This window comes from Anas acuta, chromosome Z (genome assembly GCF_963932015.1).
Source record: "Anas acuta chromosome Z, bAnaAcu1.1, whole genome shotgun sequence".
Taxonomy (NCBI): Eukaryota; Metazoa; Chordata; class Aves; order Anseriformes; family Anatidae; genus Anas; species Anas acuta.
Window position 1 is genome coordinate 22,851,333 of NC_089017.1, and position 11,594 is coordinate 22,862,926.

The following is an 11,594-nucleotide window of genomic DNA, read 5'->3' on the forward strand; positions in this document are numbered from 1 at the left end:
GCTATGCTTGAAATAGCCTGCTGAGACAGTCCTCTATTTTATACTGTGCTGTAAAAGAATGTGCAACTAGAACATCACGTGGGAACAGGTGAACAGTTACAGCCAAACTCTGTGGTGATGGGAGAAGTAAAACCCTAAGGACCAGGGGTTGCCTTTGGAAGAAAATGGTTTTGTGCCTCTTCAAGGGACACAGACTTCTGCCCTCATATATTCACAAGCTTATGCCACTCCATCTGATATGAAAGTCAGACAACAGATGATGCTTTAACCTCATGGATGTGTCTCCGAGAAAGCTGCAGGTTCCCAGCTCTGTGCTCAGGATGGATCTGGCCATGCTGGAACCCCACTCCAGTAGCTCTGTTGTTGTCTTTATGCTTGTGGAAACCCACTGGCAGGCTGCAGGACAGAGCATATCAACAGATCCACTGCTGGGTGAAATGTGGAGAAGTGCTGTATAAAGCTGACTCAGTGTCATGTGATCCTCGGTGTTTGGAAGGGATACCAATTTTCTAGCTGCAGCAAAATCACATAGATGGGCCTCTCCAGTGGAAGAAATAGCAAAATCCATGTGGACTATGGAATATGTCTTGCTCTGTTATAGAGACGATGATTGATATCCAGTGCTCCATCTTTCTGTTTGCTTTGTTTTGTTTTGGTTTGGTTTCTTTAGTGCATTTAATACCAAATTGGTATCCCACAATTGAATATAGTCAAACATTGCACACAAAGCTGTATTTTTCTTGTGGATATGGTGTTTTTTAAAGTAAACAGTCAGTTTTAAATAAAGCACTTGGAATCTAAAACTAGAACATACTTCTTGGTGGTGCATGCCATTTGTTACCCACTAATATCCAGGTTTTGTTCAAGTCCTGTCTTCAAGTTTTAAATGAGGTTTCAGTGATGCACAAACCCTTAGGCTGGCCCTTTGTCCGAGGTCGGATGTCTACACTAGCATAAAAGAAATACATATCCATGCACGCTACTTCAGACCAATTTAAGCTCTTAATGAAAGTAAAGTGGTTCAGAAGGCTCTTACATAGTCTCTCTTCACTGAGAAACGTCAATCTGAAGACTGCACAACATGTCGTGGAGTGGGTTCACGAAGAGTGTGCCAGTGTCCACACAGTGAAAAAGGGTTTCCCATTGCATGATGAAGTCAAGCATATTCCACCAACATTATAGCAAATAATACCCATCATATCTCACACCTCATCTGATGCCTTCCCAGTGTTACCCACTGTTACTCCCGATGTGCACACTCCCAGATATGAGACCCTACACTCCTCATTTCCTAAAAGCAGCAATGCCCACATGGTCCGTCATGCCCACACGGTCCAGCTTTCACCCCCCAGGCTCTCTTTTGTGTGCTGCTCCTTCACAGCAGCTCTGTAGAGCACAGGCACAGAGGGACACTACAAGTCATGGTGACCCCAGTAGAGCAGATGTGTCATTCTGCGGCCACTGGGCACAACAAGATTAGTCATGGGGCCTGCATGTCTCTGCAAGAACCAGGCTGCGTGGTTCATAAAAACAGCTCCTGTTGTGTTCCTCCTTTTTGTTGGGCAGGGAGGCATCCCTAACAAACATCCTCAGACTGGCAGGGCTGAAGGAGCTGCTGCAGCAGCAGGCTGGTGGCACCACGAGAGCTGTGCCTGGGACAGCAGCAAAGGGCTTGGACTCAGGGAAAGATATTCTGAGAGGGGAAGTACTTAATTTGATGCTGAAATTTATGTTTAATTACATAGTAAATAAAAATTACTTGGCTGCCATACATTTCAAGTGTTTTAAATTATATTACTTCAATTTTAATTACTATTCTCTAAACACCAAATGCAAGAGAGTTTTTGTTTTCTTCTGGTGGTCTTCCTGCTGTTTGCCTCTCCTCCCACTTTCCCTGTGGAAAAGTGGGAGTTAAATATTAGGAAAAAAAAAAAGTGAGGAAAAGCAACACTATTGCTTTTAAAAATAACATTTTCTCTCACTTTCAACTTTGTCAAAGTGAGAGAAAAATAACACCAAGCAACATTCTGCTTTAGTTTCCAATGGCATATATATATATACAGCCAATCCCCCCCCCCCCCTTTTTTTTTTCAGTGGAGAAAGGAGAAGTTAGAACTCAAAAAGGATGGAAGTGAAGATATACTTTATTTCACTAGTGAGAATGAAATGAAAAAAATGAATTTCCTCTTGACTATTAAAAAAGGACAAACAAGAAATCATTTATTTTGAATAAAATTATCCTCAATTTTTGAATGAAAAACACATAGCTTTGCACGAAAAACAATGATTTCTTCTCTACAGTCAGAGAGAAAATAAAGCAGGTTTAAGCAATTGGACCCTGAAATAATTAGGATGATGCTTAAAATTCAGTGATAGATGATAATAGGGACATCCATTGTACCACAAAGCTGGAATTATAATTAAAACATCATCAACAAAACTAATGGTGAGAGAATGTAAATCAGCATGACAGAGTAGATTTTTAGTTTCATTTAAGGGAGAGATCATCTGATCCCTCCTGAACAAGGGAGGGATCTGTTCGTATGGGGCATAGCTTGGATTTAAGGGAGTGAGTTCTATTGTTTTTTAAATTCCTGTCAAAGGAATTCAAATTACAGAATTGTATCTGGCTCCTAAGAGCAAAATATGATTTTTCTCCTATGACACCAACCTGAGGAGTGTTGCAGTCCAGAGACCTAGCATATGCTGCCTTTCAAGTCACTTTTAGAGCCTGTTCTTGACTTAAGAGGGAGGAGAATCAAGCCACGGGTACTGAGTGGCGACATTTACACTATCATCTGCTTAATTTGGGGGCTGGCTGGAAGCTGAGAACTCCTGCAAGGTGGTGTTGGCCACCACACCGCCTACATTCAGCCTGGGTATGTGCTCGTAACCCATCTGCCCCCACAGCACATCCTACCAGCGGCATGCTGGGGGGCCCTCAGCAGTCTTCTGTGTCAGACATTAGTCATGTTAGTCACTGCAAGCACAGGGGGGAAAATGCCAGTGGGCTGTCAGTCCTAGCAACACAGATGACAAAAGCATGTGGAGGTGCTGTAGAGCACAGGACTTTTTTTGGTTCTTCTTCCAGTTAGAATCATCTAAAGCTCCCTCTGGGGACCCAAGAGCAAGCAGATATTTTACACGATATTCTCATCTAGCCTCAAGTCCTGCTTTAAAATACTTTTCAGAGGTAGCCTAGCTCTACTAGTTCTGCAATATTTAAAATGAATATTACTCTTTTACAAGTATCTATTCCCATATTCTCTCGAGCATGCTACAATAGAAATGCCATATTGCTCCTGTACGGAGAGGAAATCCATGTAAGCATTTCTTCATGCAGTGCACTGTCATGTTTGTAAACATGGAAACTGGGGAACTGCTGGATCTGCATGCTGCACCAGTCCAGCAGATCATGGTCCTGCACTGGGAACATGCCAGATCTTTAAGGTCACTGCAGTTTTCATGTAACTCACAGATGCAGCCAGGGTAGTGCACTGTTCTGAACGCTGGTACACGGCGTATTATGGACACAGACTATGTTCCTACAAGGGTCCCGATGTGGCCTTTCATTCTCATTCTCTTTCAAGGTCTCTGGATTTCACTTAAAGATGTGTAAAGTTGCAATGAAATCTGGTGTATTCCTATCTGAATAATTTGGGACTCTGCCAAAACAGGTTTTAACCTTTTTACTAAAGTGCCCTTTAGTCTTTCTACCATAATAATCCAGTCCTTTGACTGTTGCAGTTGCAAGAAAAACTTTTCTTTATTATTTTTTTTTCCAAAGAATTGATATGCTTACAGAAAAAAAACAGAAGGAATGGTTAACTTCATTTTACATGTCTGTGGAAACAAAACACCAGAGTTGTTTATTCGGACCACCTACAAGACTAACCATCTGCTTCCTTCCCATCTCCTTGCACTTTCTGTTGTGGCTTAATAACAACATTACTATCAATACATTTTTGCAGCATCATTTTGGCTAGTTTTTGTCTTTTTTTTTTTTTTTTTTTCCTACTATTTATCTCTTTGTTCCATGCATTCCCACTGGGCTGATACAAAGTGAAGGTTATGTAAGGATGATTTTCCTCTCATCTTTCCTTTCTTTCTACTTTATCTGCTGTTTAATTTAGTAAGTCATTCCTAGCATTTTGTAGTAGGTTGAGATTTGCTTACTAAGGGTCACACTGCAGAATTTAGTCAATGTCCTGAGAATGCAGAGAGAGCAGCAAGCAGAGCATTTTGCTCAAGGAACCCTAATATGGGAGTAGTTAGAGACCACCACCACCATGTGCTGTGACATAGAGGGGAGGATCACAGCCACTGTCTGCCTTTGTACCCCTGGGAGTCTCTGCTGGTCCTGGCACTGCTGTGCCCAAACAGCCCTTCTGGAGCTGGAACCGTGCATGGGGGAGGACAAAGGCTCCCCTTGATTTCTCCCTAAGAATTGTCCCATTTTTTTCTGGCACCTGTGTTTGACAAATGTCATATATTAATTTATTTGGGTAGTGCTAGAATGCTGCTGTCATATTGCTGAAATGCCGAAAAAAAATCTTCATTATTTGCAAATTCAGTATAGTGGCAATGTTAGAGCTGTTGCTGAAACTATGATTTGCAATACATAAATATGGCTTTGCTACCAAGCAAATTTCGTAATGCAGAAAAGGAGTATCAAGGAGTATTATTTTGTTGATGTTTTTCAATTTTTTTTTTTCTTTCATTTGCTGTTCATGTTTATTCCAACTTGGTTTAATCTTCAAAACTCAAGGAAGGCAAAATTTATATTAGCCATATCTGATATATTATACCACAACCACCCTGCACTATTTTACCATGGCCACTATTATACTGTCATTATGTGGCACAATAGTATATTTTTAAATGCCATCTGTTATATGTAAAGCTTCTTTATCCATCCGTTAGTTCTGCAAATATAAAACTGTACATATAGGAATGATTTTGTCCAGCACTGAAATGCTGCTATTTCTGGGATGAAACACAGCATGCTGCAGTTGCATTCAGTTTTGTGAAGGGATGTGAAGGCATATATCTCGTCCAAGCAAAGTCACGGAATTACATTGCACAGACAGAATGTAATCCCCATTTCTGGGTAATAGAAAGGCTCTGTATTCTACCACAAGTGGTCAGAGCTCTGCTTTCACATTTCACTGAGAAAATCACAGTTTTGCAAACCGTAATATGTCAACTCTCTAACAGGATATACTTTACGAATAAATTAAGAGAATGGGGCTGTTAGTTTGGACATGCGTACCACAAGGACTTCATATTTTCTTTGAGGATTTGCACTAGGTGTGTGTGAAGCTTTTGTCATCATAGAGAAAATGTATCATATGTCCTAGTAGCCATAATCACTGTTATATGCGCATTCACACATTCTATTTTTAACAGCATTAAAATAATTGTAGAAAAATTATTCAATGAAAAGTTTTGTTTGTCTCCAGAAGAGTCTCTGATTATTTTTATTTTTTTTTATTTTGGAACATCTCAAAGTACCAAGGACAACTTCCAGTTTGACCACAACATTTTCCTTGGGTTCAATTAGTATCTCAATCTTGTTTGATATTAACAAACTCAGGAGGGAGTATTATGCAGCTGCCCATGGTCACTGCTATCAAAAACTAAATTAAGACTGTGGTGGAAAGACCAGTAGAACTATATATAGAAGGAAGCTGTTAAAACCAGTTTACAGAGTAAAGTACTGAGAGGAGTCACGAATAGAAAAGGAAAAGACTGGGCCACAAAATACAAAGGAAATTGTGAAATTACTTCAATTGGCGAAATTATAGCAAAATGGTCAAAGAGCTATTTTCTACTTTAGAAACGTTCTCTGAAGTCTGGATTTTGGCTGTCATGTTCCAAGCATGATCAGGGCAGATAAACTTTTCAGAAAGTCGAGTTACTGGGCTAGCATGCTGTTCTGCCCTGAAAGGCATTGCTGATGGCAACACCCATCTTCTGTCAGCACAGAAGCAGGGTAAGCACCAAGGATTGTGAAATATCATTAAAACGAAAAGTTTCTGACTGAGAACAACACTAAATTAAGTCTAGCTTGACTGAGAAAGATGTCCAGATGGTGTTCAACTTTCTGTGATAACAGTGATTAGTGCCTGCACGCAGACAGTGGGCTCTGGAGAAAAAGCAAAGGGGGAAGAGGTGAGTAGCAAGAGGGCAGTGGCATTGTCAACTGAATTTGGGAAGTAAATGCATAAGTAAAGGGTGAGCAGCTGAAGCATGAAATTTGGACAGACGTTGTAGGAATCCAAACACTGAATCTGATCACTTTTCTTCCCATGCTCTCTCCTCAGGCAAGTCAGTGTCCCAGATGTGGGATAGGAATTCATCATGTGGGGGAAAAAATAGAGGGAGAATGTTGATTCTAGCATGATTCCCTTTCTGCCTCAACACAGCAAAACCCAGGGGACTGCACCAAGGTTAAAACAAAGTGAGCACTGGCCAAAGGAATTGCCTCATCCCCTCGGACTTGCCAAATGACTTCTTGCAGCAGTGGTCGTCTGCCTTCCCCATGGAGAGGAGCACCAGCCACAGGCAGCACCTCTGCAACCCTCTGGCTGCCAGGATACCTGTAACATCTCTCATTTTCTCCTCTGGGGACTTTGAAAAGTGACCGCTACTGATTGCGCTCATTAACTACCTCCAGCATTTTAAGACTGATCAAACAGCTCCCCGTGATTTTAATCCAATTCCAGACTTTATCAGATGTGCAGACTGTCCTGTGGAGGTGCAGATTAACACACAGAATTTAAACTATTGACAACAGACTACATTTTCTGATTTGCTTTCCACAGTCCCTAAGAAGGCTCCTGCAGATTCCAATGGGCCTGCAGACCACAGCAAAAAACCCTGCTGTAATCAACAGGACTGTTTGTCCAAAGCAGGACCACAGCATCACATTGTGGGATTGCTATACAGCATGCTGCTCTTCAGATTCTTTTCAAGCAATGCCAATGTGCTCACGCTCCAAGTCTGAATGCTAATGGAATGCTCTTGTGAGTAAGCATTTTCCAGACTGAACTTATTATGATATCTCTGAACTCCTCTCCTTTGGGGAGATGGTTCTTAGGGTTGCTTACAGACCCCTGCCTCCCTCTACCTCTCTACCATGCCACTGATAGCTTGTCCTGTCCACCCAATACTGCACTAAAAATGACTGCACAAGCACTGATCAGATGGATCTCCAGCTTGGCATTGCCTTGCTCTCTGATTAGAAGTAACCACTAAAACTTTCATTTCATGTGAGTTGTTTTCTAGTGTCTTCCAGGGCACATTTTCATCTAAAAGCTTTTTTAGTGGTTGGTTCTCTTTGCATTGTCTTTGTTTTGTTTTGTTTTCCTGAACATGAGGAGAAAAACATACTGTGGAATCTAATAAATACTGAAAGTCAAGCTGGGTTATTTTGGGTTGATGCATCTACAGTGATATTTTGTACAGATAATTTAATTAACATTTCTTTTGATGGTAAATAACCTAGAATAAAATCCTTCTCATCTTCCAAGAGCTGAATTTTTTCTCTACTGCTAATAGCAGTAAAAAATAGTAAAATCTTGTTTTAGTGGGTAAAGTAAGCTTAGGTAATTCTGAAAGAATGAGGAGACACTCTGCCAAGGGAAACGATGTATTTCATATTTGTCACATAAATGCATTTATGGTAAATCACATCTTTAACCTTCATTAGTCTTCTGTTTTCCCATTTATAAAATGCAGATAGGAACACTTATTCAGCTTTGGAAAGCCGCTTGAAATATGGGGCAGAAAAGGTAGATATAACAAGGAAAAAAACATTTTTCAAATGTTAGGCCACATTTAGCCATATCCTGCTAGAAGGTACTCAGTTCTTGCAGAACAGCAAAGCCAGAGGTGTGTCTTCTCAGGATATTTCTGTTTACATTTGTTTTCCTCTGTTCAGTTTCCTACCTGTATATTTTACTTCTAAGTAATTTTCTCCTAGTGTTACAGAATTGTATCCTTTACCTTAAGCTTTTACTTTTTGATGCCACTGATATATATATATATATTTTTTTTTTTTAAAGGAAGATGCTGTCTCTATGCAAATGAGTGAAGTTGAGATTTTGTAGCATGAAAGAATGATCATTCTCCTTTTGCTTTCCTTTTTGCTGTCTCTTAGCCTGAGGGATCTGCTCATATACTCTCCAGAGGCACTTTTAGCTTGCTGTGGTAATATTAACAAATGGAGTTTACCATATCTCAGGGAATTTAAAATCCAGGCATGCTGAAAACAAAAAGTCTACTATAAACAGGTTTTATTTCTAGTCAAAATATAAGAGATTTAAAAGTTTACTATGTTGGGGCAATAATATATACAGTACAATACAGTATAGTTCTCTTTGTATTTGGAATACAATGCCTCTGGCTTAGTATAACCTCATTATGCAGTATGTCGAGTTTACTGAAATTCTGGAGGCTGATAGCAATAATTAAGCAATAAGGCATGACAAGTAGTATTTCATTATGCACTCCCAGAATGCTTAGGTGAGTTGTTAGGCACACAGCCAATTGCTTTGAACCACCTGGAAGAATTATTTTTATACATAATGTGGATAGAGATGATCTGATTTGCTTGCAGCTATGCAGTTATCACATCCTAACCACTTCGATAAAAGCTCATCTGCTTAGTAACTAGACTGATATTGACTTTAGTAATAATGATCAGGGGTGAGCATTGCTGCTGGTTTAATGACTGACAGGTATAAACACATGGCCCAAGGCACAGCAATAAGCCATCAGTCCCCAGACGGAGCCCCGAAATGCAGCTGTGGGCATTATTATAAACTGAGACTGATGGCAGGTATTCCGGGTTTGGATGATGGGTCAGAATAAGGCATAAGCAACCTTGGGTATGCCAAGGGAACAAGGTGTGCATGAGCCATATGATTTAAATGCATGTTCAACATTTCATAGGGGTTCTGAAATGTGGAAATGGGCCCAAAGAGCTTCAAGTCTTCATTTTGGAAAACTTAATATACTTGTATTAAATTGGCTTAACCTGTCCTGAAAGGTTACATGTCCAGAAAAGTGGATATCCTTAACATTTACACTTTGTCCTCTTATGTCCAGTTTATTCAATTATTGTCTGGCTTTTCTAATTTGCTTGTGCATCTCTCCAAGGCTTAGCTCACATTAGGTCTAATCTGTGTCCTAATGAAGCTACTGCAAAAATCTCACTTGTTCAAATGGGAAGAGAATTGAGGTCTGGTGGTTCTGCAGCTTCATCACTTCTCTAGTCTACACCACAATAACTGCATCTCTTGTCTGCACAGCAGCCATAATGATGAAACAGTCTGTCCTTGTGCATTGCTACTTATGCTGCATGTGTGTGCATTAAGGTGATGATTACTTTTGCATTTCCCAAAAATGACAACTACAAGTTACATTTTAAAAATGCACTGCGAATATTGGCTACAGCCATTTCCCCTAAGCAAGATGCCAAACTTGAGCGTCCAGGTTGGGAAGGAAGACTGTTCAGCTCCCTGTGTCATCAGGTGAGGATGAGATGGTGCTCAGAGCTGTGACAGCACCCAGGGGCCACACTCCTTTTCCTCTACTCTTTGCCATGGGAAGTGAGGGAGGTGAATCTTTGAATTCATGCCACTAGATTAAATGCCTGAAAAAAATAACTGTGGTAACCAGAGCTTATAATGGTAATATTTTATATTGTATGTGGAAAGTAACTGAGTAATGTAATTTTGGGTTCTCAGCTGATGGCAAGTCAAAAGGGCATTGGTTATTAGAAGATACTGCACGTCCACTAGTGTTAGCTTGTAAAAGTGGAATGTGAAGTCCTGCAAAAGTAAATGGACACTTTGCTGCTAGTTCAGCAGACTCATTGCTGTGTTTCATCTAAACTGTCCAAATAGAATGGTAGCTAAAGATATAACTGGAGATGAACCTCTTGATTTTACTTCTTGAAATACTCATTGACTTCAAGGATGCCCAGAGGAAACAAAAACAAAACAAAATTGATGTATGCTTTAGATGAAAGAAAGCTCATTTACTTTGCCTCTGCCTCCATGTTATATTGGTAGATGCTGACCTGCAACCTCATCCTACAGTATTGATTTGCATTTGTTCTTGGTGAATATCACCTGGTTCCCTAGCAGCACAGATGTCACAACCATTTTGTAATGCAGATCATTTTACAAAAGGTTTGTTTTCTATCAAATAAAATTCACTGGTATTAAAACTTAAATTTAATGAAATACATGAATGTACCTCAAATGTGCAAACAGTGACTGAAATATTCATTAATGAATAAAAGTCTCTTCAATATAAATTCTTACTGTCAGAAACATCAGCTCTGTAATTTAGTTCTTCCTGTTTTCCAAGTGGGATATGCACCACCACTCTCATTTTCATGGTGCAGAAGACAACTGGAGTAGCAGGAAAGGTTACTTAAATCTTATTTTTAGTTGGGGCAGTCAGAGAAATGAACTGAACCCTGCAAGTGTTCCCCTGCTTTCTGCTGTGTTGACTTTAATGGAAAATGAAAAAGAGAAGCCTTCCAGCTGAGGTCCCTGATATAAATGCCTGCAGTGGGGTACTGTGAACCTGTTCTGAGCAATTTACAAATTGCACTGGATTTCTAAAATGCTTGTCTTCAAGCATAGAAGGCAAAGTCCCAGAAGAGGAGGAGATTGTGCCACGCATTCTTGCTTTCTGAGTGAAAAAAAGCTTGGTGGGTCTTTGCTAAGCATTCAGCTCTCTCCAGACATAAACAACAAACCAGTGAGTCACTATACAGAATCATTAATAACTTCCATTATTCAGATGCTTTCAAGTACTTTTGAATAAGGTGTTCTGTTCTTAAATATGTCAAGGGACTACAAGCAGTTTTGCCCTGTGTTGCCTCTGGAACACCATTTCGTGCTGTTTTCTCTATGCCTCAGTATGCAAATTGAGCAAATGCATTAACAAAAAATTCTATGGGCCAGTTACAACCAATCAGTTACAATTGAGGTTTATTTTCTTTAAAAATATTTCCAACTAAAATTGACGTGGAGATATTTTGTAAATTAACAATGTTCATGGAGAGGCAAACAGCTGCAACTCAGCTTCTTCTCAGGTCCACAGTTTTATCCCTTCATGCTGTTTTCCCATTTTTATGCTAAGTGCTAAATGAGAGCACTGATCACCCTTACCCAAGAGGCCTGACTGGGTCCAGTATTGACGTTAGTCCCTTTGTGAGTTTGTGACTGATGGTGAATATGGTAGGTTCTTTAAAACAATGTATTGATCAACTTGATGATAGGAGCAGGTCAGGCTGTAAGAGAAAGGCAAAGCCTCTAGACAAGCTCTCTAATTCCTGAAACAGCATTCAAAAAAGAATACTTGCAAATTTGTCACTTTTTGCCTAGCAAGGCTTTACCTTGGCCACTTCCTTCTCCTTAACATGTTGCTCACCACCTATTTGCTAAACTTCACAGAAGGTCAGACCAAACCCTTTGGATCAGCTATCCACCAAACTCCAAAGTTCCCAAGAATTTGCAGGAAGGTTTTTTAGTCCCATGGCATCATTTTCCTTCATTCTTTCTTCCCTG